This window comes from Arachis hypogaea, chromosome 11 (assembly GCF_003086295.3).
Source record: "Arachis hypogaea cultivar Tifrunner chromosome 11, arahy.Tifrunner.gnm2.J5K5, whole genome shotgun sequence".
Lineage (NCBI taxonomy): Eukaryota > Viridiplantae > Streptophyta > Magnoliopsida > Fabales > Fabaceae > Arachis > Arachis hypogaea.
This window is the reverse complement of record NC_092046.1, coordinates 4,779,448-4,804,186: the sequence shown is the minus strand read 5'-3', so window position 1 is coordinate 4,804,186 and position 24,739 is coordinate 4,779,448. Positions and strand designations below refer to the sequence as shown.

Here is a 24,739-nt window from a genome sequence, read left to right as displayed (position 1 = left end):
TTTTAATAATAAAAGTAAAAGTATTAGAAAAATAAAAAATATCTTTTTTGAGAAGTTGTAATTTATATTTTTTTAAAAGATTTTTTTTTAAAAAGATATTTTTCATATAATAAATAAACAAAAAATATTTTTATATTGTTATATCCAAATATAATTAATAAATAAAAAATTTTTTTTATATAAACTATCTAAACATAAAGTTACTTTTATTTTTTCTTAAGATCTTTTAAAAAAAAAATATTTTTTTAGAAACTCACCTAAACAAATCTTAAATCTAGTTATTTTTTAATTTTTAAATTTTTTCCCCTAATAAATTAATGACAGTAAAAAGAAAAGATAAATGACACTATTCAATTTTAAATTGACCTACAGAATCCTATCCCTTGTCTTGGGCACAAAGCATATATTGATAGAGAGAGAGAGATAGAAACCGCGAAAAAAGATAGATTGGAAAATTGGGTTTTTTACTCTTTCGTTTGAACTCTTAACATTACTAGTAGTCTAGTAGCTTTTTTTGATTGAATTTCTCTTTCTACAAAAGCCCCCTTTGCGGTGATAACAGCTAAACCATTGAAACTGAACAGCCAGTGTGTGATCATTCTCTCTCTCGTTCTCTTTCAATGGCATTGGAGAATCTTCCTTTGATCATAAAGCTTAACATTTCTTCCAAACGAAAGCTTGGCGTAAATGAAAGCGTCGAGGTGAACTCGGTTTCCTAATTCTTTCTCTTTTTTTTGTTTTGATTAAGAACGTGATCTTTTTTAAAGTTTCTATTTTTATTGGTTTTTTCGAATTTTGGTGTTGTGCATGTGTTAACTGTTAATGTATGAATTAAAACCACTGTGATTCTCGTAACCTCTCTTCACGGTGGAGGATTCTTGGTGTAGAAAGCGCATGAGTGTACCTGAAAAGAGTGGCGGCTGTGAAAACTGAAAAGTCAATTTTTTTCAAGAGCCTTTAAAATATAAGAATTCTTTATTTTTTTTCTATTTTTGGTAAAAAGAATTTATCTTTTTCCCCCTCGTGTCCTTGCCCTTATTGATTCTTTACAATTGTATTTGTTATAGAATGTACTTAATCTTTTGTTTGTGATGACGTTTCTACAATTGGTTTGAATGTTTTCAGCTACATTTATCATATTTTGTTGCTTTCATGATTATATTCCCATTGAAGGTTTGATGCTGTGCATTGTTCTTATTTTGCTGTTCCATGCAAAGTAATTCTCATCATGATCACTTACCTATTTTTCCTTTTTAGTTACTTGTTGGTGAAACATGATTATGATTCTGTCCTTGTTTGAAAATTTTCCATTTAATAGAGATTGAAAAAATTCTAAATTCTTTCCAGGTCAGGAGCATGGAGGAAGGCTTTCAGGGATCATGGCACCCGGGGAAAGTTGTCCATTCTGGGAAACTGCAGCGCCATGTCAAATATGATAACGTATTACTTGATGATGAGGTGAATTACCTTGTGGATAAGGTGACTGTTCCGAAGGTATTGGATGGCGATAGCGACTCTTCAAATTGCAACATTCGTGGTTGGATTAGGCCGGTGCCTCCTAAGAGGGAATTTGAAAGTAGGGAACTTAAATTTGGTCTGTGTGTTGATGTGTACCATGAAGAAGCTTGGTGGGATGGGGTTATATTTGATCACTGTGATGAAAAGCCAGAGAGGAGTGTATATTTTCCGGATTTGGGTGATGAGATGAAGATTGGAGTTCATCAAATGCGGATAACTTATGATTGGAATGAGGTTACTGGGGAGTGGCAGTCGAGAGGGAACTGGGTTTTTCTTGAAGTTCTTGAGGAGTATGAGAGGAAGATGTTTATTTCAGTTTCAGTGAAGCAAGTTTGGTATGATGTAAGGACCAAAAAGGACTTCGCCAAGATTGGCGAATGGACTTTTAATGAGAAAGAGTTATGGAAAAAAATGGTAATGGAGGTAGTTGATGATTACTTAAGGCTTACACTAGGAGAAGTTTGCTCCTCCTTAGATCTTCCAAGGAGTTTATTGAGAGAAACACTGGAGATGGAGTCGGTTGAATCTACGGCTAATGTTGACTTCAATCAGGAAGTTGATATGGCCAACTCTTTGGATGTTGCGAACTCTGCTGGCCAGTCGAGTAGCATTTGTATCACAGCTGCTCATTGTGATGGTACCTCTGATAATGCATTTGGTTCTGATGATGGGATTGCTGAACTCCCTATGGAAGAAGGTGAGTCATCGAATTTGTTGAACGCTGTGCAAAAGTGGCCTACCATTCAGGATCAAGGGGTCAAAACTGTCCATCAGAAAGAAGTTTCAGTGCAGAAAGAACCCGTTACTCCTGTTGAAGAGGTCTCAACTCAGTTTCACAAAGAAATATCCTGCGTTGGTGCTACTGAAGTAATAGTTAATGGAAGAAAACATAGAAAGCTTCGCAGCTCAACTCAACATTGGGAACCTCTCAGATTGTCTGACGTTGAGTTATGTCCTGATTCTATTGAAGAATATGCACAGGCAGGTAAAAGAGCTTGCCCTGAAAAAGCACGAAAACAACTTGCGTATCTTGGATGGGAAATTGAGTGGACAAAGCGTAAAGCAAGCGACACTTGCTATAGGTACCGATATAGGTCGCCTGATAAACAGGGTGTTTACTACTCTCTCAGTCAAGTTTGTAAGTATGTGGCACAGAACTCGGACATGAACCCTTTGCCGTCCCAAAATGATCAGAGTATGATGCAACTTACAGCTGACAATCATCTTGAACCTATTCTTATTGATGAATCAGAAAAGAGTCAGGATCGAAATGATCAGAGTGCGATGCAACTTACAGATGACAATCATCTTGCACCTATTCTTATTGATCAATCAGAAAAGAGCCATGATCTAAATATTTTGCCACCAGTTGTGTCGTCTCCTGTGGATGAAGTTGCAGATGAACCTGAGTTTTGTCCTCAAGCTGTTTTAGAATATCTCTTCAATAGATCTGCAATGCGAGGGCCTGACATGAAAGTGGGTAGGTCCAAAGCAAAGAGGCATCTATTGGCTGAAGGATGGAGCTATCACTATGCAAACCCAAGAAATAAAAGACAAGGGTTTGTGTATATCCCTCCAGACAAGGGAAGAAGTCTCCCAACACTCCATGCAGCTTGCCATTATTGTATTAAACAAAATGTTTCTAAATGGACCGACCTCGGAATGCAACCTTTGAATGGACAGGATAATGTTGACCAGGTTTGGAGTGCAAATTTATTGCAGAAAGCGTCCCAATGGCTTCGAGAGGAAGGCATGGTACCTCCCACAGAAGTCATAACTTCAAGTGGATCAAACCATAGTCGGAAGCGGAAACTCTTGAACAATACAAAGCCCAGCTTATCTAAGCCCCAAAGAAATGGATTACCTCGACGCGTGCTGCGATCAAATAAAAGGGTGCAAAAGGTGTCTACCCCTTCTTTGTCACACCAGAAACCTCAGAATGTACTCTCTTGGTTGATAGACAACAACATTCTGTTGCCAAGGTCTAAGGTTTCTTACAAGCCAAAAGGCAGGCTCTGTTTAGCTGAAGGGAGAATAACCAGTGATGGAATCAAGTGTAATTGTTGTTTGAAAGTATATAGTCTTGCTGGCTTTGAAAGTCATGCTAGTGGCTGTAGTACACGCAGACCGGCTGCAAGTATTATTTTAGAAGATGGTAGATCACTGTTAGATTGCCTGATAAAAACAGTGGAAGATCATATGACAAGGGAAGCTATGGCAGAACCACCAAAATATTTTCGTAAAGGCGAGAATGACAATATTTGTTCTGTTTGCCACTATGGTGGGAATCTAATTTTATGCGATCAATGTCCATCTTCATTTCATGGGAAATGTCTAGGTCTGAAGGTAACTAATAATATTCTTCCTCAATCTCATCATATTTGGTTGCATCTTGTTATTGATATCTTAATTCAATTCACCACTTTCATTCAACAATTGCTGTTGGAACTGAATTGTTTCCTCATGCTGCCTTCATTTTTTTTTCCTGTACAGAACATTCCTGATGGTGACTGGTTTTGCCCATCATGTCGATGTGCAATTTGTGACAAACGTAACATAAAAGAAAAGGAGGAAGATTTCCTTGTTTGCATTCAGTGTGAACATAAATGTAAGCCAATATTTATGTTTACTTAAATTTCCATTTTTGCCCATATAGTCATGCATTGATATTTCCTTCTTATGCAAATGAATGATGCAATGCTTTGTTATCAACAATGGCAACCTTATGCAGATCACTTTGAGTGCCTCAGAAGTAAATATGCAACTAACTCGAGAAGATATAGTAAAAACTGGTTCTGTGGGAAGGACTGTGAAAAGGTATACTAATTAAGGTCATTTGTTTATTTTTTAATGCTATGCTATTATGTTAACTGGAAGCATTGTTTTACTTCTTTCTATTCAAACAAAAATTGCATTTTGTCATCGATATGCTGCGTAAATTATTCTAGTAAACTTCTCTAACTTCTATGTTAGATTTTATGGTTAATACTTCTTTATCTAGGTAAACTTATTTGCTTCATTGCTCATAACGCCTGCATGATGATCATTTACTAGTAGCAAGTTAATGATGCTTACTTTGGTGGTGTCAAATGTTATGGTGCCAGAGAAGCATTTCAGATGTATGATCAAATGCTTACATACTTGTCTCTACTTTTTGTAGATATATTTTGGTCTCCATAAGCTACTAGGAGAGCCAGTTTCAGTGGGCATTAACAATCTAACTTGGACGTTGGTGAAATATATAAACTCCGAGAGTAGTGATCCGTGTACTACTCAAGGTTACTTATTGCCAGAAAGTTACAGCAAACTCAATGTTGCACTCTCAGTGATGCATGAATGTTTTGAGCCCCTAAAGGAACCTTCGTCTACCAGAGATCTCACGGAAGATGTTTTATTCAGTCAATGGTTAGTTATTCTTATCCTTCAGTTTATGCCTGTGTTCGTTTTTGTATCATTCACTTGAATAATATTTATTTTGTTGATTACTAGATATCTGCCACTGAATTGTGCTACATTTTTATAGTTCTGTGCCAATACCTGATATGTAAACATGTACACTTTATAGGTCAACACTTAATCGATTGAATTTCCATGGTTTCTATACCGTACTTCTGGAGAGAAATGAAGAACTGATAAGTGCAGCAACTCTTAGGTGAGTATGGGATCTGTATTGCGCAACTATGCTATTTGAAATCTTGAACTACAAGTACCTATCCTGTCTCATGTTTTGATCATCTGGTTTGTTATTTAATTCTTTTAGGGTATGGAAAGAAGGTAGCAGAATTGCCTCTTATTGGTACCAGATTACAGTATCGGCGACATGGAATGTGCCGCATTTTGATGAATGAGCTTGAAAAGGTAAGCCACAAGGCACCTACATTTCCCTTACCACCCCCCCCCCCTTTTCTCCTCTCCTCCATTCATTGCAAAGCCTTTATTGTTTGTTAGAAAACACTGTACAATATATTGTCCTATGATTGATTGTGTCATTTAAATTGGAAATAACTGCTCAAGACTTGAATAACTTCTTAAATATTACTCCTCATGATATACCATGCTCATTTTTATCCATTTAGCTTTCTGGTTTATAAACTATCCTGATGAATTTGTTTAAAAACATTGAAGATTTTACTTTGAATACCATGTAAATCATTAGTTATAATTTGGGTCTGTGATACAGATCCAAACAAACAATTTCACACTGGCACTTCTAAGATTGTGGGTTTTAAGTAAAAAGGAAACAGAAAAGAGAGAATAATGACTCATGAAAGATATGATCATATTTCTATATTCGTTTTCTTTTTCTTTATAACACCTTTAGTTAAAGTATATCAATCTTTAAGCTCATCAAAATTGATCTCTCTACACAAATTAACATCAACTCCATAAAATACTATTGGCACAAGGCAACTTAGAAACTAGAGACAGTGAGGCTAAAAAGTTAACTCAGCAACTCTGTTGGATGGGGGTACAGATTTTCTTATGGTTATGAGGTCATCAGTTTGGTTCTTTAGTTGGACCAGAAATGTTATTAACTTGGACAACTGTGGTCAAAATTGGAGTGAACTGTGGCCAGTCGAAGTTGAACCACCCCTTGGATTGCTTTAGTGCACGGAGAAGATGGATAAACCAAATTGCATGCATTCAACTGTTGAAATAATTCCAAAATTCAAATGCTTAGTATCAAACCACCTTAGAGACTTGGCCAGTTCACTATGGTATAAACCCTAAACCATAAGCTTGCTCGCCATCGTCTTTCGTAATCTTCCATAGCCACTAATCATCCACTAACTTTCTAATAAGTTCCCAACATTTTGCACCTCCTTCAATTATTCAACTTTCGATTGATTTGCTCTAAAAATCATATTAGATCGGATCAAATATACATGTTTTTTACTTCTACATCTGATATATGGTCTGACAATTTTCGAACCGGATCAGATTGGATATGCAGATACGAGGCTTTTCAAAATAAAAAAAAATGTTTTTTAATTTTTTCATGAATTTTTTTCCCTTTTGGATATGTTTTACTTCAAAAACAGTATTCAAAAATTATTTTCTTAAATAGTAGAGATAAGATAACCAATATAAAAAAGGGAAAAGAAATAAGACTACTTAACAAATATATTAATATATATATAATTTTGTCTCATCCATAGGATTGGATCTGAAAATGATATACCAATATCCGATATTCGATCCTATATACTTGCAGTGATAAAATTATTCTGTCTTTCTCTCTTATTCCCTTAGCTTTCTGTTGCTACAAAATAGTAAAAAATGACAAGATTTTCCGGCAGAGTTATGATTTGGCCAACTTCACCAATGAGTCAAAACAGCATTTCTTTAGAAAATAGGAAAGAATATTACGATAATTAACAAATAAATAAACTTGAAAACAATATTTGTAGTTTACACCTAAAGTAAACTGTGAATTGATAACCCATTAGTTAAGAATAATCATGCTTCATTATTAGATTTTTGGATAATAAAATTGGGCTCGGGATAATTGAATTAAAAAGTAGACCAAGAATTGTGAAAACATGATATGGGCCTATACAAGATTGGCATACCTGAATTGAGGCCATACAAGAATGCTTTGGCACTGAGTTAGATCTATATGGTTGCAATTGGTTTAGGGAAGAAAAATATAGAAACACAGAGAAACTAGAGTGTGTTTGGATATTGAGATTGATATAAAGGACAGTGTATTTTCTAGATCTGTCTAAACCTAAGACAAAGAAAAGACACAAATTTTCTCTCTTTTTTTTGGGTATTGAATTTTCTAAGTCTTTATCTCTACATTTGTTATTAAATTTCATAAAATGATTCTGGAGAGGACAATAGTGCAAAAAAGAGCCGAGTTATTTTACATAGATATTTAATCATGTATTGTCGTAATAACAAAAAAAAAATCTTTTCATATCTATTGTTTGTAATAGTTTACACTTCATTTGAAGTTCCATTGAATCCTTCTTTCTAACTTGAATTTTCTTTTATTAGAGGCTCATGCAGTTGGGAGTGGAGCGGCTCGTTTTGCCTGCTGTTCCTAGTGTTGTAGACACATGGACTGGTTCTTTTGGCTTTGTAAAGATGACAGAGTTCGAGAGGTCGCAATTCTTGGACAATACTTTTTTAGATTTTCAGGGTACCATCATGTGCCAGAAGCTGCTGAAGATTCCATCTTCAGAACCGGTTTTGTTAATAGGTTTGTAACTTTCCAAGTGTCTTGTTATATAGCAATGTATGTGCCAGTGATTACATCTTTAACGTTTCATATTGCAGAGTCCCAACAAAGGACACAGCATGTTTTGCCTGGAAACAAGTTAAATTTTGACGCCGATCTGATATCTGAAGTATTACACCAAGCAGAAGAAACTGACAAAGGAGAGAGAGAGAATTCACAAATCCACAAGTATGTATCATCTCTGTTTATTAATTCCTAACATGAAATGAGATTATAATGGCATTAGATCCATCAAATACTCTCTGGAGAACAAGTAGGAAGAAGATCAAAGAAAAGATACACAATTTTCACTTCAGAAGTTGCATTTGGCATAACACTATACCCTCTATATTATTGGAAATTTGGAAACTTAGTTGCATTCATTCAATTGAAGTTCCTCACTAAGCTTAAATTTTGATGGGGTCTTGTGGATTTGATATATGTTAATATTCATTATTACAATTCTTGCCAATAAGTATAGTATATTAAAATATGCTGTTCTATTTTGAGAAATGATGATAATATTGTATCTAAATGAATGTTGTATTTTTCCAGTAATTGTGCTGGAAGCAATGATCATTGCAGTAATGGTGCCATTGACATTGAGCAAGTCACACCGGTACTTTCATCTTTGTCTTCTTAATTGTATAAGTGATTCATTCACATTTTGTTTCCATCTTGTTATCTTGTTTTAGTGTTAACACTGAATTTTATTTGGACTCTTAGGTGAATAAACCAAGTCCTGAGGATCAACAGTGGCAGAATGATCCACAGAGCTCTATTGTAACACAAGCTGACAGTAATAATGGCTCACCATATAAGTGCTACTACAAAAGAAGGAAATACACAAAGTTTTAGAATTTAACGAGGTGGTTGGGAGTATTTTCGTTTCAAAGTTAGGGGTACAAAAGTGTAAATTTAGGTAACTATGTGCATTCCTTGCATGGATAAACATGAGCCTCATAGGTGCAAAAAAATGCCACTTTTGATTGGATCTGGAAATGTGAAAGTTTGACCATGTTTCTCTCTAAGGATGAATATAATTATTGGGAGTAAAGAATGTAAAGATGAATAGGAGAGTCTTGTAATCAATGCTTTGTTTATTACACACTCAAATGTTCAATAAGAGTTATTATTACTTAATTTCAAAAAAGTTGAATAATTTTTGTTAGAGACGATCTTGGAGATTTCTTTAGTTTAAAATGTCATCCAGTGGGTTAATTTTGTTGGGTTTTAGATAATCTGAAATTAAGGGTTTTTTTTATGTTTTGACAGTTTTTATTTTGGTAATATTAGGTGTATATTAAAATAAACAAAGTCACCAAAAAAAAAAAAAATAAACAAGCAAAATCAGCTTTTAGTATTATAAAATACATATTAAAAATATATTAAATAATACATGTATTTATGAATGAATATACTAATAGGAGAGACCGTCTTCAACATAGTGCTCTGATAAGGTTTCTAATAACTGCCTATTAAGGTTTCCAAAGCTCCAGAGGATGAAAATGCAGTTGAACAGAGGGTGAAGGGTGTCAACTTACAAATGGCATCCAAGGTGCCATGAGAACTATAGTTTGGGGGAGTGGATCCTCTCCAGTAAACAAAAAACTCCAGTGCTTAATCTAACCATTTATTACTCTCTCTCTCTTATTTATTTCTGGTTCCACTTATAGAATCAAATGTGAGAAATCACACTGTATCTTGTCAAGTGTTAAAAAAACTGGAGATGATCAATTCCATAGTTTGGAATTGTTTGTTTGGAAAGACCCTGACAATTCACTCCCTAAAAGAAATATGTAAATCCCACTCCTCCAAGATTGTGCTCATAAGTGAAACAAAGAACAAATCTCGACAGGTGGAAGCAAAACTTCGGGTATGCGGCTACGAAAACTAGCGTATTGTTAACCCGTCAGAGTGACAAGAGGACTTGTGCTAGCTTGGAAGGACAACATCAATGTTCAAATTATAAACAGTGAAGAATTCTGTGGCAGCCGAAGTTAAGAGGTCCAAAAGCAATGAGGTATGGGGGTTCATTGGTGTCCATTTGAGTTGTTCGGAATAAATTCAATCCTTACCGTTTGACGAGCTTACAACAATGAGTCAACAACCGGAAGGAAAAGTGGTACAACAAGCCAAGCGGAAAAGGAGGGTGGAGGCAAAAAATCAGCAACCACCATTTCGACATTCATTAATTTTATTGACAACGACGAATTTGTGGATATTGGAATGGTGGGGCAGCCTTTCAGGTGGACAAATCGAAGACAAGGAGAGGAGTTGGTGAAGAAGAGGCCTGACCGCTATTTAATTGGGATGGGATGGAAGCTGAAGTTTCTGAATGTAGTGGTGCACAGGCTCACAGAATCAGGTTCGGATCATGCTCCTATCTTAATGGAAACTGAACCTCAATCCTAGTATAATAAAAGGCGTTTTAAATACCAGGAACGTTGGTGTGGAGAAGAGGATGTCAAGAGAATTGTCGGTGGAGTGTGGCAAATGGAAATAGTAGGCTTGGCTATGTTCTCCTTAGCCCAAAAGTTGAAAGAATGTAGACATGGAGAGCGAGTGACTGGAATCAATGGGGGAGAGGAGATTACCAGATTGGAGGAGAAGCTGGAGCTGACATATATGAAAGAAGAGAGCTATTGGCGAGAAAATATCTAAATTCAAATGGCTAAAAAAAGATCAGAACACTAAATTCTTTCACCAGAAATTTCAATCAAGGGTGCGAAGGAACAGAATTTGGAGATTAGTTGGGAAGGACAATGAGATTACATCGAAATCGGAGGATATTGCAAAGGTAGCTGAATACTACTTTTACGATATTTTTACTTCTTGTTCGGCCGATTCGAATCCATATTTAGAGGATTTGGAGCCTAAGGTTATAGTTTCCATGAACCGTAGGCTCCAAAAGCCGGTAACTATGGAGGAGTTCAAACGAGCTACGCTTAGTGTTCATGCTCAAAGTTCTCCTAGTGATGATGGGTTTACGGCTAAGTTTTTCCACTTTTTTTGGGATATAGTTGGAGCTGATGCTTTTAAGACAATGTAAAGTTTCTTTCACAGTGGCAGAATTCTAAAAAGTTTCAACCATACTCAAATTTATTTGATTCCAAAGGTGCCAGATGCCAATGACAAGACTCAGGTAAGACCGATCAGTTATGTATAAGATTATTTCTAAAGTTATGGTTCACCGATTACAAGATATTATGAATAAAATCATAATCCCAAATCATAGTGCTTCTCTTAAGGATAGACTCATTTCAGATAATATCCTAATTACCCACGAATGTATGCACTATTTGAAAAATATGAGAAGTTGGGCAGATCATGAGATGACTATTAAATTAGATATGAGCAAAACTTATGATAGGGTAGAATGGCATTTCTTATGGTATATCATGAATAAGCTGGGCTTTGATGCTAAATGGATTAACTGGACTAAGGAATTGGTAACAACTGTTTCTTACTCTCTTATTGTGGAAGGTCAACCTTTTGACTTTTTTCGACTTTTTTAGGCCAAATAGGGGCATCCGACAAGGTGACCCCCTATCTCTTTCTTTTTTGTGAAATCCTTCTTGTTACACAAGGCAGAGCAAAACAAATTAATTCAAGGGGTTCAAGTAAATCGAAGATGCAAAACAATTAATCACCTTTTGTTTGCTAATGATTCAATCTTTTTTTGCAAGGGTTCACCTAATACAAGCCAAAGCATTTTGGAATTGTTGGAGATCTATGAGGGTTTCAGTGGACAAAAAGTCAACTTGAATAAGTCGGCCATTTTTTTCAGTCACAACACACTTTGGGACACAAGACTAGCTATTGTACAGACACTAAATATTGAACATATCGGATTCCAAGACAAATATTTGGAGCTGCCTCCATAGTTCAAAAATCAAAGAAAACAACTTTCGGAGCTATCAAGGATAAAGTTCAGAAGAAGATTCTGGATTGGAAAAAAAGTTTATTGACCTCAGGTGGCAGACACACGCTATTGAGAGCGGTAGCGAAAGCGATTCCTATTTATACACTCTCTTGTTTCAAGCTCCCGGACACGCTGTTGACTGAGATTCATAGCATGCTCTCGCAATTTTGATGGGTCAAAAAGACAAAGCAAAGAATGGTATGGGCTAAATGGGGCACAATGACGAGACTAAAGAATGACGGAGGACTGGGGATCAAAGACCTAAGGGCGCAAAATTTGGCTTTATTGGGCAAGTAATCTACCTACACTTTCACAAATGCTCAAAGCTAAATATTTCAAATATAGAGATTTCTTACAAGCAGAGATAGGTAGCATACCATCGTGGGGCTGGAGACCTGTTCTTGAAAGGCCCAAGGTGATTGAGAAAGGCTTGTTATGAAAAATAGGTTCTGATGCTAATGTCCGCATCTTCCAAGATCCCTAGCTCCCACCACCATTTCTCTTTAATGTCCCTCAAGCTGCAATCCCAATCCAACCGAATCTACAAGTGTATTATGTTAGTATGCTACTAAATCCTGATAGAAACTAGAACAAAAACCTGATTCAGTCAATTTTTTCAATTGATATATGCAATAAAATTTTTTCAATCAAACCATCAAAGGAGGAGGATGAAGTTAATTGGTGCTAGACAAAATCCGGTATATATGAAGTTGGATCAGGATAGAAGATTGCTTATGAGTTCTTTCATTCTCCTACTTCACTTAGGCCTCAGAATATACAAAATAACAGAGTATCGAATAGCATTTGAGAATTGAAATTACCTCATAAAATTAAGATTTTTTTTGTGGAAGTCTTCATGCAAAGCTTTCGGTGTTGCGACAAATCCATGGTCGGTTTGCATCCACCCCTGCCACTTGCTAAAGATGCATGCTAAAAGATGAATCAATTTCTCATGCCTTGTTCCAATGCCCTCTGTCTTCAATAATATGGATACTAAACTTAATAACCCCTGACCTATACCTTTTCCAATTGGTAGCAACGAGCCTTATCTTAGGCAGCGGCTCAAATCGATGAAGACAAAAGATCCTCTTCATTGCGGCGCTGTTTTGGAGCGCTTGGAAGGCAAACAATCGGTGTCTTTGAGAAGTTAATAAGCCCAGCGCCAAAGATAGTGCAAGAAGCCAGCAATTTACTGTGTGAACTTCATAGCCATACCTAATGGATGATGCTATTTCCCTTTATTCTTACTTTACTCTTTCTTAAGCTATTTCTAATCACTTTTGGTGATGATTTGGGAAACCCAATTTCTTTTGTACTTTCTTATGAAAATACCTTTATTTTTTTAATAATAAAATGACATTTACCTTTGTAAAAAAAAAATACACATGTATTTGTGTATATGGTGGCTGATTTTTCAGTATGAAAATAACATTTTTGTTAATTTAATTCATAAATTGATATAATGATTTGCAACTAGTTATATGTATGCCAAAAATCAGTCACTAAATGCGTATTGAATACGTATTAAACATTGAAAATGAGTTAAACATGTATATTTATACACAAATATATACTAGCTTATATTTCATTACTAATTTTTTGTATGCATATAACATTTTTAAATAATTTAATTTTACATTTTTATCATCTACTTACCACACAATTTTTCATCACTACCAATAAATGCAGTGGGCTGCATTGGACAAATCTAATTATAATGTAAATCTATAGAATTCACAAATCAATTCAATATTTTTCTCATTAATTCCAAACAAAGAATTTGATTTTGAAATAAAAACAATTCTAATTCCATGGTGTTCCAAACAACCTAAATGATGAAATTGCTTTTTCAATCATAATAAAAGATTGGTTAATTACCAATTGAGGTTTATTCTTGTAGTAAAGTGTCTAGTCCACCGCAACAAGGGGAACCAAAATTCCAATCTTGGCTATGAGAATCGTCCATGTTTAAGATCCACATGGTACTCGAAGAGGATGTGACCACTAGGAGTAAAACCTATGAGCAACGAAAGAATAAAAAGTTAAATCTTTGGACAAGAATAGTACACTAAAATTAGTCACTAAAATCAACTACTAATATATTTGTGTATAAATACATGTGTGGTTTAATTTATTTTCAATGTGTATTTATATTCCAACATGTATTCCAACATGTATTTTATACCATTGACTAATTTTGGTGACTAATTTTAATATACACGTAACATAGTCGAAATAAATTAGATCTCTATAAGAAATTTATCGATGGAAGTGAAATGTTCTAAGAAATCATCCTACATCTTATGTACTTCTTGAGTTGGTATCTAAGAAAATTTCTGTTCTTTTCTGTTGAGTCGAGCTTTCTAGGTAAGATGGAGCACATCATTCCAAGTACCTACAAATGGCAAACGGAAGTTAGTTGTTATACCAAAAATTAATTGTTGAATAATGGAATAGGGTTATAGTGGCTATAATCACTAAGGATCATTTTTTTTTCTTTTTCTTATTTTACAGAAGATAATATTTCATTTGAGGAAAACTCATATAATACTACATATATATAAAAAAATTAGAATAAAATATACTTTTTGTTCTAGGAGTTTGTTAAAAGTTTTAAAAATATTCCCAAATTTTACTTTGTTTTAATTTTGTCTCAAAAATTTTCAATTTGCATTAAATATATTCTTGACGACTAATTTTTCAAAATATTTAGGACTAATTCAGGAACAATTTCATAATAACAACTTTTAACACAAGTAAATTAGACATAATTGTCATGCATTATTATTAGATTGGTCCTAAACTTTACAAAAATTTAACTGTCAGAGATATATTTGATGCAAATCGAAAATTTAGAGACAAAATTGAAACAAAATAAAATTTAGGAGTATTTTTATAAATTTTGACAAATTTCAAACTTAAAAAATATATTTTACCCTACAAAAAATTATAACTCACTTCAAAAAAGACAAACAAATTTTCTTTATGTTGAATTAAAACCTAAACGTCGGGTCAATATTCAGACTACAAAGAATTTTGAATAGACAAATTTGAGTTTTTTAGTTTTTAGATCTACATAAAAAAATATTGCAACATTGTGAGATATTTTCTCTCCTATGTCCGAAAATATTTCCATAATCGAAAAACAACTCTCCATGTATTCTTTCACATATCTTTACCACCATATACAAATTATGCATCAAGAAAAAATCAAGTCATCACAAAAGAAGAGAAACATCCATAAAGGATAAAGCCAGACACCAAAAAAAGGGGGGCAGGGGTCACAACATCGAGGTTATTGAAGAGTAACAACCACAAAGAAAACAAAGCCAAAAAGTAGCGAAGCAAAGAGAGAAATAGGGGGTCCGGAGAGGAGAGAAAGGAGAAGGAAAAGAAGAAATAGGGTGGAAGAAGAAGAAAGGATCGAGGAAGAAGTGAGGGAACGAAGAAAGGATGGGAGGAAAGAGAGAGAGAGGGAGGATCACTGCTGACTTACAAGGCTAATGGTGGAGGCAGTCCTCCACCAAACTAGCACAAGTTCTCTTCTCCTTTGTCACAAACAAAACCTATATCTACTCTCTTAGAAGTTAGAACTTAACCTTTTGGAAATAATATAAATCACAACTTTGCAAGGAAACTGATTAGGATACTAGCCAACTAGTATATGGATTGCAAAAGAAGTTCAACATGGAGGGGAAAAAAACCTAAATCCACACACCACAGTCCAAAATCATGCTGCTGCGCCGCGCCGCCCACAACTTTCCCTCGCTCAGAAGTCGTCCACGCCGCCCACCACCATCTTTTGCTCAAAACCATCTGCGTCGCCCACCATTGTCCGTCGAGTCCTTTTTTGTTGAATTTTCTCTTTGAAGCAAACGTGAATTTAAATTATCAAGAGAAACATTCAAAACCAAATGAAAAGAAACATAAAAAATAAAAATAAAAAAATCTAGAACAAAAGGAAAACAAGCATTCAAAGAACATCCGAAAACTAAGAAAATAAACATTTAAAACTATTAAAAAAATCATCTAAAACCTAAATAGAGAAAAAAAAAACATAGTATTGTATTCATTAGTATTGAAGCAGGTAATCAATTTAATTATAGTTGAAATTCTACCATGATTGTAGAGATTGGTTGTAGATTTCATTGGACATGAAAACTAAATCAAGAATTCAAGATACATATGTAATTCTCTCTTTCCTTTCTCTATTCTTTACTGATATTAGAGACAACACACAAAAAGTCTTCTACATAAATACATTTCTATATTTCTGATAAAAAAAAAAGTTACAAGTTTAAAACCATTTTAATTCAACCCCCTTCTCAAAGTTTAGTAAAATCATCATATAGAACATATTCAATCGTCCACTTTAAACATACCAGATATAATCAAACTAGTAATTGCCATTAAACTTAAATGGAACATAGTCATCTAAGTTAAGCATACCAAAATCAAGTCAAGCATGCTATAGTTAAGTAAGTAAAAACTTGCTATCCTAAAAATTTAAACATACCAAAAGAAAGTTAAGCAAATCATAGCTTGCTATCTAAAGAAACACCAAATACAAAATATATATTTCAATTACTACATCACTTAATGTTCAGTGCCAACGAGAGAGAAAACATAAGAATTAGAACTTGTTGAATTTATACCAAGAGTTAGAATACCAAATAGAAGATAACTATATATGTACATCTATAATACATGAAGCCAAGTGATTGAAGAATAATATTTGTGTGAGACTTTAGACAATGTTTGGTTAGTAGGTGTGTCCATCTAATACATAGATATGGGTGAACGCGGATCGAATAAGATATGGCCAAAATTTTGATCCGATCCGCACATTTGCGGATCGGATATCGGATATATCCGTCAAACATAAAAATATTTTTAAAAGTTTATTTTTATTAAAAAAATATCAATAAAATTTATTTTTTCTACGACAACAACTACTAAACCTTGTCTCACTAGATGGGGTCGGCTACATGAATCAAACGATGTCAGAGCTTTATCATGTATCATGTCTATAGAGAGACCATTTACATGTAAATCTCGTTTGACCACTTCATGATAGTCTTCTTAAGTCTTCCTCTGCCTTTCACCCTTTATCCATCTTCCATCTCATCCACTTTCCGTGTTCTGTCGGTCTTCATTTTTTCTATTATTTTAAATATGTTTACTCTTAAAATAATATTAAACATACTTTTCTTAAATAATAAATTAAAATAATACAACATATATGATAATTATTAATTGAAATAAAATATAAAAAGAATATTTATTTCTTTATTTTTGCGGATACGCGGATATGCAGATCGGATATGCGGATACCTACACAAAATCCGCAATCCGATCCTGTTAGTGTGCGGATCAGATCCGATTCGATAGCCTTGCGGATCGGATCCATATCTGCAATTTTCGGATTGGATTTAGATAAACACGCGGATATGCAGAATGGATCTGATTCATAAACACCCATGGTGGCACACATCTACCGTTTGGTTGGAGAGACAATTTTTTAAGCCTGCGTTTGCTTTGTGTATCTAAATATATAGACACTAAAGACATAGACACAATAAGAGACACAAATTTTTTAAACTTGTTTGGCATACAAGTACAAAACAGAAGACACAAATCACAATCTTGTTAAATTTCAATATTACCCTTATTGTAAACTATTACCAGTACCACCACTACACAACTACCATCTTAACCAAACTACCACTATTAACAATCAGCCACCATCTCAACAAAAAATAACTTCCAATAATAATCTAAAACTAAATAATAAATTTAATCCAACAAATATCAACAAGAAATTCAATCCAACAAAATTATTTAAACAAAATTTAACAAAAATTCAAACAAATAAAAAATTAAACTATACAAAAAAAGTGCCAGGAGGGAGAACGGATCTAGAACATGATAACAGAGTACAGATCTGGAAATACAATGCATGGGAAAACAGAGAACGGATCAGAAAATATGATGACAGACGAGAGAACGGTGTGATGATGGTCTAGGTGGAAGAAAGGGGGAGAGGCGGTGGTCTGGGTGGAAGGAAAGGAGGAAGAGAGGCAGTGACTGGTGGTACGATAGGAGAGGCGGTAGTGGTCGAAGTGGCAAGAAGAGAAGATGAAAAGTTAAACTCTTCTGTATTTTGGAAGTGGAAGGGAAAATGGATGAAAGGAGTATGAGAAAGGAAAAGAATTTGAAGGGTAATTTTGAAAATTAAATATTAAAAATATTGTGTCTATGTCTCAAGTTTAGTGTTTCACCCCTCCTTGCTATACACAAATTTTGTGTCTGTGTCTTCCCGTGTCTATCAGAATTTTGTCTCTTACTAACCAAAGAGAAGAACGTGTACTTCCATGTCTATGTCTTGGGTAGACACACCCACTAACCAAACGCACGTTCTTCGTTTGGTTAGTAAGACACAAAATTCTGATAGATACAGGAAGACACAAAGGCAGACAAAGACACACAATTTATGTATAGCAAGGAGGGGTGGAACACTAAACTTGAGACATAGAGACAATATTTTTAACAATTAATTTTCATAAGAGTAAAGCTAGGGAGCCAAAAGCATATCAGCCAAAATCCAGCCAAATACCTTTGGATGAATTCAAAATCTCTACGAGTTAATATATATGGATGTTTCTTTTATTAAGTATCAGAATGTTTCTTTTTCATATTAAATGGATGTTCTTTTATATATTTTTCGAATTTTTTTGTATTGCAAATGTGAATGTCTCTATTTCTTTAAGAATTTTATATATATTTTTTTTTAAATTTTATAGATATTTAATTATTTTTGTTAAAATATAATTAGATGTTTCTTTTGTTAAGTATTAGGATGTTTTTTTTCATATTAAATAAATTTTTTTTATATTTCTATAATTGTTCAAGGACTTCTTTTAGCTAAGATCATGTAGTTTATCAAAACGGCATCTAATATCCCAAAACAATTGCGTACAAGGTAGAATCTCTTCATACAATGTGATGAAATCCCAGAAAAGAGTGTGTCCAAACACAAAAGAACGCATTCAATAGAAGAGAACTAGATCATAACAGTAAAAAAACTCCTAGAAGAACATAAAGAACAAAAAAAAAATATGAATACAACCTCCCACATCACTGTCAACATCTATACCCTTTAACTACTAATATAATAACTATCCCTAGACCCTAATAAAAATGAAACCCAGTACACACGAATTCCAGCCCCTTCTCACTTGAAGTCGCATTGCATTCTACTTATTACCAAATATGTAATGCTTCACATAAAATCTTGAACGCCACAGCCTCCCTTCAGCAATAACCATCAATAGTATCCATGCCACGTCCTATGATATATCTGAAAATCAGACTCTTCTACCATGATTATCCGTTCCTTACGTTCCACAACATCTCCTTACGGTGGCGAATCCGACGAGTCAGATGTCGGTGATAGAAGAGGAGTGGATCGCAGTGGGGAGGCAGAGAGGGCCTGACGGTGAGAGAAATGGATCTGTGTGTGTGTGATTGTTAGAGGTGAGTAGGTTAATGTGAGAGAGAAGAGAAATATTTTTATAGATTTTAATTAGGTTTACTTAATCAATTTAAAAAATTTAAAATTAATTAATTATTAATATAAATTAATGTAGTTTTGTTTAGTTTTTGGCTGATAAGCTTTTGGTTCCTTATACTTTTCCTTTTCATAATTACTCTTAAAATTCTTCTCCTTTTTGGGTCTCCTTTCATCCATTTTCCCTTCCACTTCCAAAATAAAGAGAGTTTAACCTCTCATCTTCTCTTCTTGTCACTCCAACCACCACCGCCTCTCCTCCCGTCGTACCACCAGTTTGTTGCCGCCTCTCTTCCTCCTTTCCTTCCACGGCCTTTCTTCCACCCAGATCACCGCCTCTCCTCCCTTTCTTCCACCCAAACCACCGCTACCACCCCATCCCGTCCTCTCTTTTCTCCTCCCTCACTTTTTTTTGTCTTCACGGTTGTCTCTTCGCCAGTTCGCTGCTGTCACTTGTTGTAGTTGTTGCCTCTGTTTCACTCCATGTAGACGATCTCGTCTATCACCGTTTTTCCGCATACTGTGTTTCTAGATTCGTACTCTGTTACCACATTACGTTCCAGATCTGTTCTCCCTTCTGGCACTATTTTTTTGTTTTTGTATAATTTAATTTTTTATTTGTTTGAATTTTTGTTAAATTTAAAATAATTTTGTATTAATTTTGTTAGATTTAATTTTTTGTTGATATTTATTGGATTAAATTTGTTATTTAATTTTAGATTGTTATTGGTAGTTATTTTTTGTTGAGATGATGATTGATTGTTAATGGTGGTAGTTTGGTTGAGACCGTTGTTGTGTAGTGGTGGTATTGATAACAGTTTGCAATAAGGGTAAAGGAAAAGTATAGGTACCAATAGATTATTTACCATCTTATTGCCAACAATAATTAATTATTATATTTTAAACATATGTAGAAAGAGACACATCCAAAAAATACATCTATAAAAACACTTCTATTAGACACAGTCATAAAAAATATATTTTTACTAGACACATCCTCAAAGACACTTCCATTAAATACAGTTATAAAGAGTTGGCATGTTGTTGGTAACGTAACAAGATTATAATAAGATTGTGATTTGTATTGGTATACTAAAGTTTAAAAAATCTGTGTTTGTGTCTTCGGTGTCTATGTCTCTATGTCTATTTATTAAATATGTCTCTATGTCTATTTATTAAAGGATAGACAAAACAAACGCAGCAGCCTAGATGTCTCTTCAGGAAGTTGAGACATGGATTTTTTTATGTTGGACACAAATTTTTTATTCATTTTTACCATTAATATTTTGTGAATTCTCCAAATCTACCCTCCTTCTTCCCCATGTTCTCCTCCACTCTCACCAACATGCTGTTTTGAATTGTTGAAAATATTAGTAGTTATTGCACCAATGTTAAAAGAAAAGTAATAAATTGAAGTGGGGACAATGGATATTGTTGAAAATATTAGTAGTTATTGCACCAATGTTAAAAGAAAAGTAATAAATTGAAGTGGGGACAATGGATGTGGTTGAAGGATAATATTTGTGTGAGGCTTTGGTACTTGAAAACATACATCCTATCTAATCTCCTCAAAGGTGGCACATGATGAATCCTTTAGCTATCAAGAGAATTAGACAAAAGTGTGGATCTTTCTCTTATAATATGTATATGCAGTGATCAAGAATTAATCATCAAAGACTTGAATCACAAAGATCTTACACTATTATCTTATCTCATCATGTACACTAGATATCCAAAATTCAAAATAAATCACTCAATCACGTCATGAAAGCACCTACCACAATGTACTTTTGGATTTTTTTAATTTTTTATTAATAGTTTGCTAGCTAAGTGTGTTTATTTTGGCTATTCTTCCCGTAAATAACATAAAATAACTATGTGAGGTATATATTAAAAAATAAAATATACAATAAAAATAAATTAAATTATATATAAACTAAAGTATCAAAACTGATCATACAAGATTACGACGCTAACAAATTTCTAAATAAATTAAAATTAACTTGTACCATGAAGGAGTTGTGGTCATTGTTGTCATTGGTGGTGGTGTTGTTCATTGCAGAATTTTGAGTTGAATTTTGGGGAATTCAAGGGTTGAAAGAGGCATTGCTGGTATCCCGCTTTGTGCATGCAGTAACTCATTGATCAACGACAAATCCTTAAATGGAGTTCAGTACTGCGGCGAATTAGTCTTTGTGAACGGAAAGATACCATAGAAAACCAAAGAGTAAAAGTGAAAAGAAAAACAATGTAAAAGTAGAAGAAGTGGAGTGATGAGAGAAGAGAGGATTTGGAAAAGGAATTGAGAATAATTAGGTTAGTTTAAAAGAGTAGATTCAAAATTTATAATAAATTTGTAGGGTTTAGATAATTTTATTTATGAAAGCCCATCTTTTTTTTTATTAGAAACAGCACCCAAGGCCCAAAAACAAACAACACTAAATAGCAAACTTCCTCAAGAAGCTAACACCCATTTCATCATCTTGAAGATTTGAAGATTTGGAATTACAATGTCAGGGAGTCCATATTACCCATCTTTTATGAAAAGATTATAAGTTAGTTTTAATTTTTTTTATGGTTAGATTTATCAACATTATAATTTTTTTATATATTTTAGTATTATACATATATTTATATACAAATATGCGATAAACATTCAATATTTTTGTTCCATAAAAGTATAATAAAGTGTCGTTACGAAATATAAGTAGATTCAAAATTGGTGGCAATCAATAGACTAAATATCCATTTTGGTCGTTGAGATTCACGCAATTACTCAATTTGATCCCCAAAATTAAAATTTAAAATTATCTATATTAGTCCTCCAGATTTAAGTCCGGATACCAATATAGTCACTCGACTCTTTCCGACGATGACTAGGCAAACAAAATGCTGAGATGGCATCCTCTCTGCCACGCTTGATGATGAGTAAACGACATCGTTTATCTTTGACGCCCAAACAAGTCAGAAATGAAGAACAGCGGAGGTAAAGAAGAAGAAAAATATTTTATTTTGGGTCTCTATCGTTGCTTCTTGCTTCATTTACAAAGCGATGACATTTCTGACTTGTTTGGATGCCAAGGGTAAACGACGTCGTTTACTCATCATCCAGTATAGGGAAGGTGTCATCTCATCGTTTGTTTAGTCATCGCCGGAAAGAGTCCAGGGACCACATTGGTGCCCAGATTTGAATCTGGAAGACCAGTATAGATAATTTTAAATTTCAAAGACCAAAATGAGTAATTATCTCAAAGACTAAAATGGGGATTTAGTCCAAAATCATGAAAAAATGCAACACTACCAAATAATATTTTTACTTGGTAACTATCGAACACCAAGTTATTGGATAAACAACTATTTTCATTTAACTCAATTTTTCACACATTTTCTCAAACACCTCATCTGCAACACATTTGCTTCCATGGAGACAAGTCTAACATACATCTGTTTGAACTCTACTTTCAAATTCTTTTTGCAGTTATATAAAGATCCAACCTCAAACTATACATCTTGATCCAAACTAAAACTATGAAATTTCAACACTCGGTTCATTTTTCACAAAATTTGAACTTTTTAACTCCTTAACTTAAATCCTTGGTTTCAACATCCATTTTGCTACCCACTCAACAAATCTCGTATTTAAGCAACAACAAGAAATAAATGAATGTTTTTATGCACAGAAATTACCTTCAGACGTTGCAAATCATCCTAAACTCCCAAGGGATTTGTATTTTGCTAAGGAGATTTTTGGGGTTGGACTATATAAATTGAAGAAGAGAGGTGTTTTATAATGGGTGTGACGTGTGAGTGGCACGGAGGCCTGGTTTTGTATAATTTTTTAACAGTTGTTTGACACGTAGTTTTTAATTGAACAGGAATGATTTTACTGTTTTACGATATTAATGCAAGTGAAGTCGACTTTATGTAAAGTTGATATTTGAGAGTTATTTGATAAAAGTTTAGTCAAATTAATTAAATTATCTAACAGCTCTTAAGTATCAACTTCACGTGAAGTTGACTGTACCTGAATTTTCACCTTAAGGCAATCAATTTTTTAAAGTTAATTTGTGTTTATTAAAATAAAAATAATTTAATATATTTTTATATATTAATAATTTTTTAATTTAATTTTTATATTTATATTTATTAAAAATTATTTTTAATTTAATTTATTAAATATAGATATTATAATTCTTTAAAAATTATCATTAATAAGTTATGAAAAAATATAAAAAAATAACATATATACTAAATAATGTGAATAACGGATTAAAAAATAAATGTGAAATTAATTTTAAATTTTAGATTTTTAATTAATTAAATATGGTCATATTTAAAAATTTAGGATTAGTATCCTTAAACATATTCATATTACATACGGTTTTTACTATAGTTGTTAGAATCGAATTAGTGATCGAACTGCTTAGATTATTGGTTTACTAGATTACTGATTGAATCGGTAGATTATTATTAAACCGATAGAACCGGCCCTATATAAATTAAAAATATAAAATAGTAAAAAATTTAAAATTAAAATTTAAAATACATATATTCACTAATATTTTAAGAATAGTCAAGTCTTAAATTCTAAAATAACTAGTACAAAGATAAACATAAAATTAGTTAGTACTACTACAATAATATTTTAATTTGACACAATAAAAATAACAATCCATAAATTATATTAAATTGTATATAATTTTTTTGTCACAAGTAATTTTTATTTTATTTCTATTTTTATATTAAATTGCTTATTATTTTTTATTTTAAAAATTTATTAATTAATTTATACCTATTATATTGTATTATTCATGTGTATTAAATAACCATGTAATTTATTTATTTAAATTTGTTAGTCCAATTGAAATTGATAAATAAAAATTATTGTCATGATCTCTAAAAAATAAAGGTTTATTTTTTTTTAATTTTAGTTTTTCTAAAAGATGAAAATCATGGAACACTTAAACAAGTCCAACAATATCTAGTGGGAAAAAAAAAAAGAAATATCCGTTGCCAAACTCTGACAAAAAAAAAGGGCCCAATTTGATTATAATTGGTTGGCATGTCATATATATAAAGCAACACACATAGCATAGTGAAACACATTGTAGCCCAGTGGTTATAGGGATGCAAAATTACATTTGAGCGTGGGTTCAGATCCCAACTCAGTAGATTTTGCAAATTTTGCCGTTGATCGAATTTTGACCCGTTTTTATCTTTAAACAGTCAGAATATTAAACCAGATCGATTTATGGTTTGGTTTGTCTTTTTTTTTTTGTTGAATCGGCCAGTCTGATCAGGTTCTTGTAACTATGGTTCTTACTATTTCACTGTAACAGTATTTTCAACTTCCAATACGCAGCCTCGTCCGAGAGCGCTGCTATCCTGCGATATCCGTGCAGCCGCAGCTATTGCTGTTTCACGATCTGTGATCCTGACTCCAGGGAGGTTGTTGCCACCACAGTGCCCCGTCAGTCTGCATCCACAGTTTGCCGTCGCC

The 24,739-nt window shown here is 33.5% G+C and overlaps 1 long non-coding RNA gene and 1 other non-coding gene across 2 annotated transcripts; one reads left to right on the top strand and one right to left on the bottom strand.

Annotated features, from left to right (window-relative positions):
* The first annotated feature begins 398 nt into the window (after positions 1 to 398).
* On the top strand, positions 399 to 8,915 carry LOC112719987 (uncharacterized). Its single transcript, XR_003812170.2, has 11 exons — positions 399 to 701; positions 1,348 to 3,864; positions 4,012 to 4,126; positions 4,250 to 4,335; positions 4,679 to 4,923; positions 5,084 to 5,170; positions 5,279 to 5,376; positions 7,522 to 7,726; positions 7,804 to 7,933; positions 8,300 to 8,363; positions 8,471 to 8,915. It is a non-coding gene; the product is annotated as an uncharacterized protein (transcript).
* On the bottom strand, positions 6,621 to 23,022 carry LOC112719988 (uncharacterized). Its single transcript, XR_011867194.1, has 6 exons — positions 22,927 to 23,022; positions 21,249 to 21,397; positions 13,968 to 14,064; positions 12,491 to 13,686; positions 12,047 to 12,210; positions 6,621 to 6,781 (listed from the first exon to the last, which is right to left on the bottom strand). It is a non-coding gene; the product is annotated as an uncharacterized lncRNA (long non-coding RNA).
* Between the last annotated feature and the right edge of the window lie 1,717 nt (positions 23,023 to 24,739).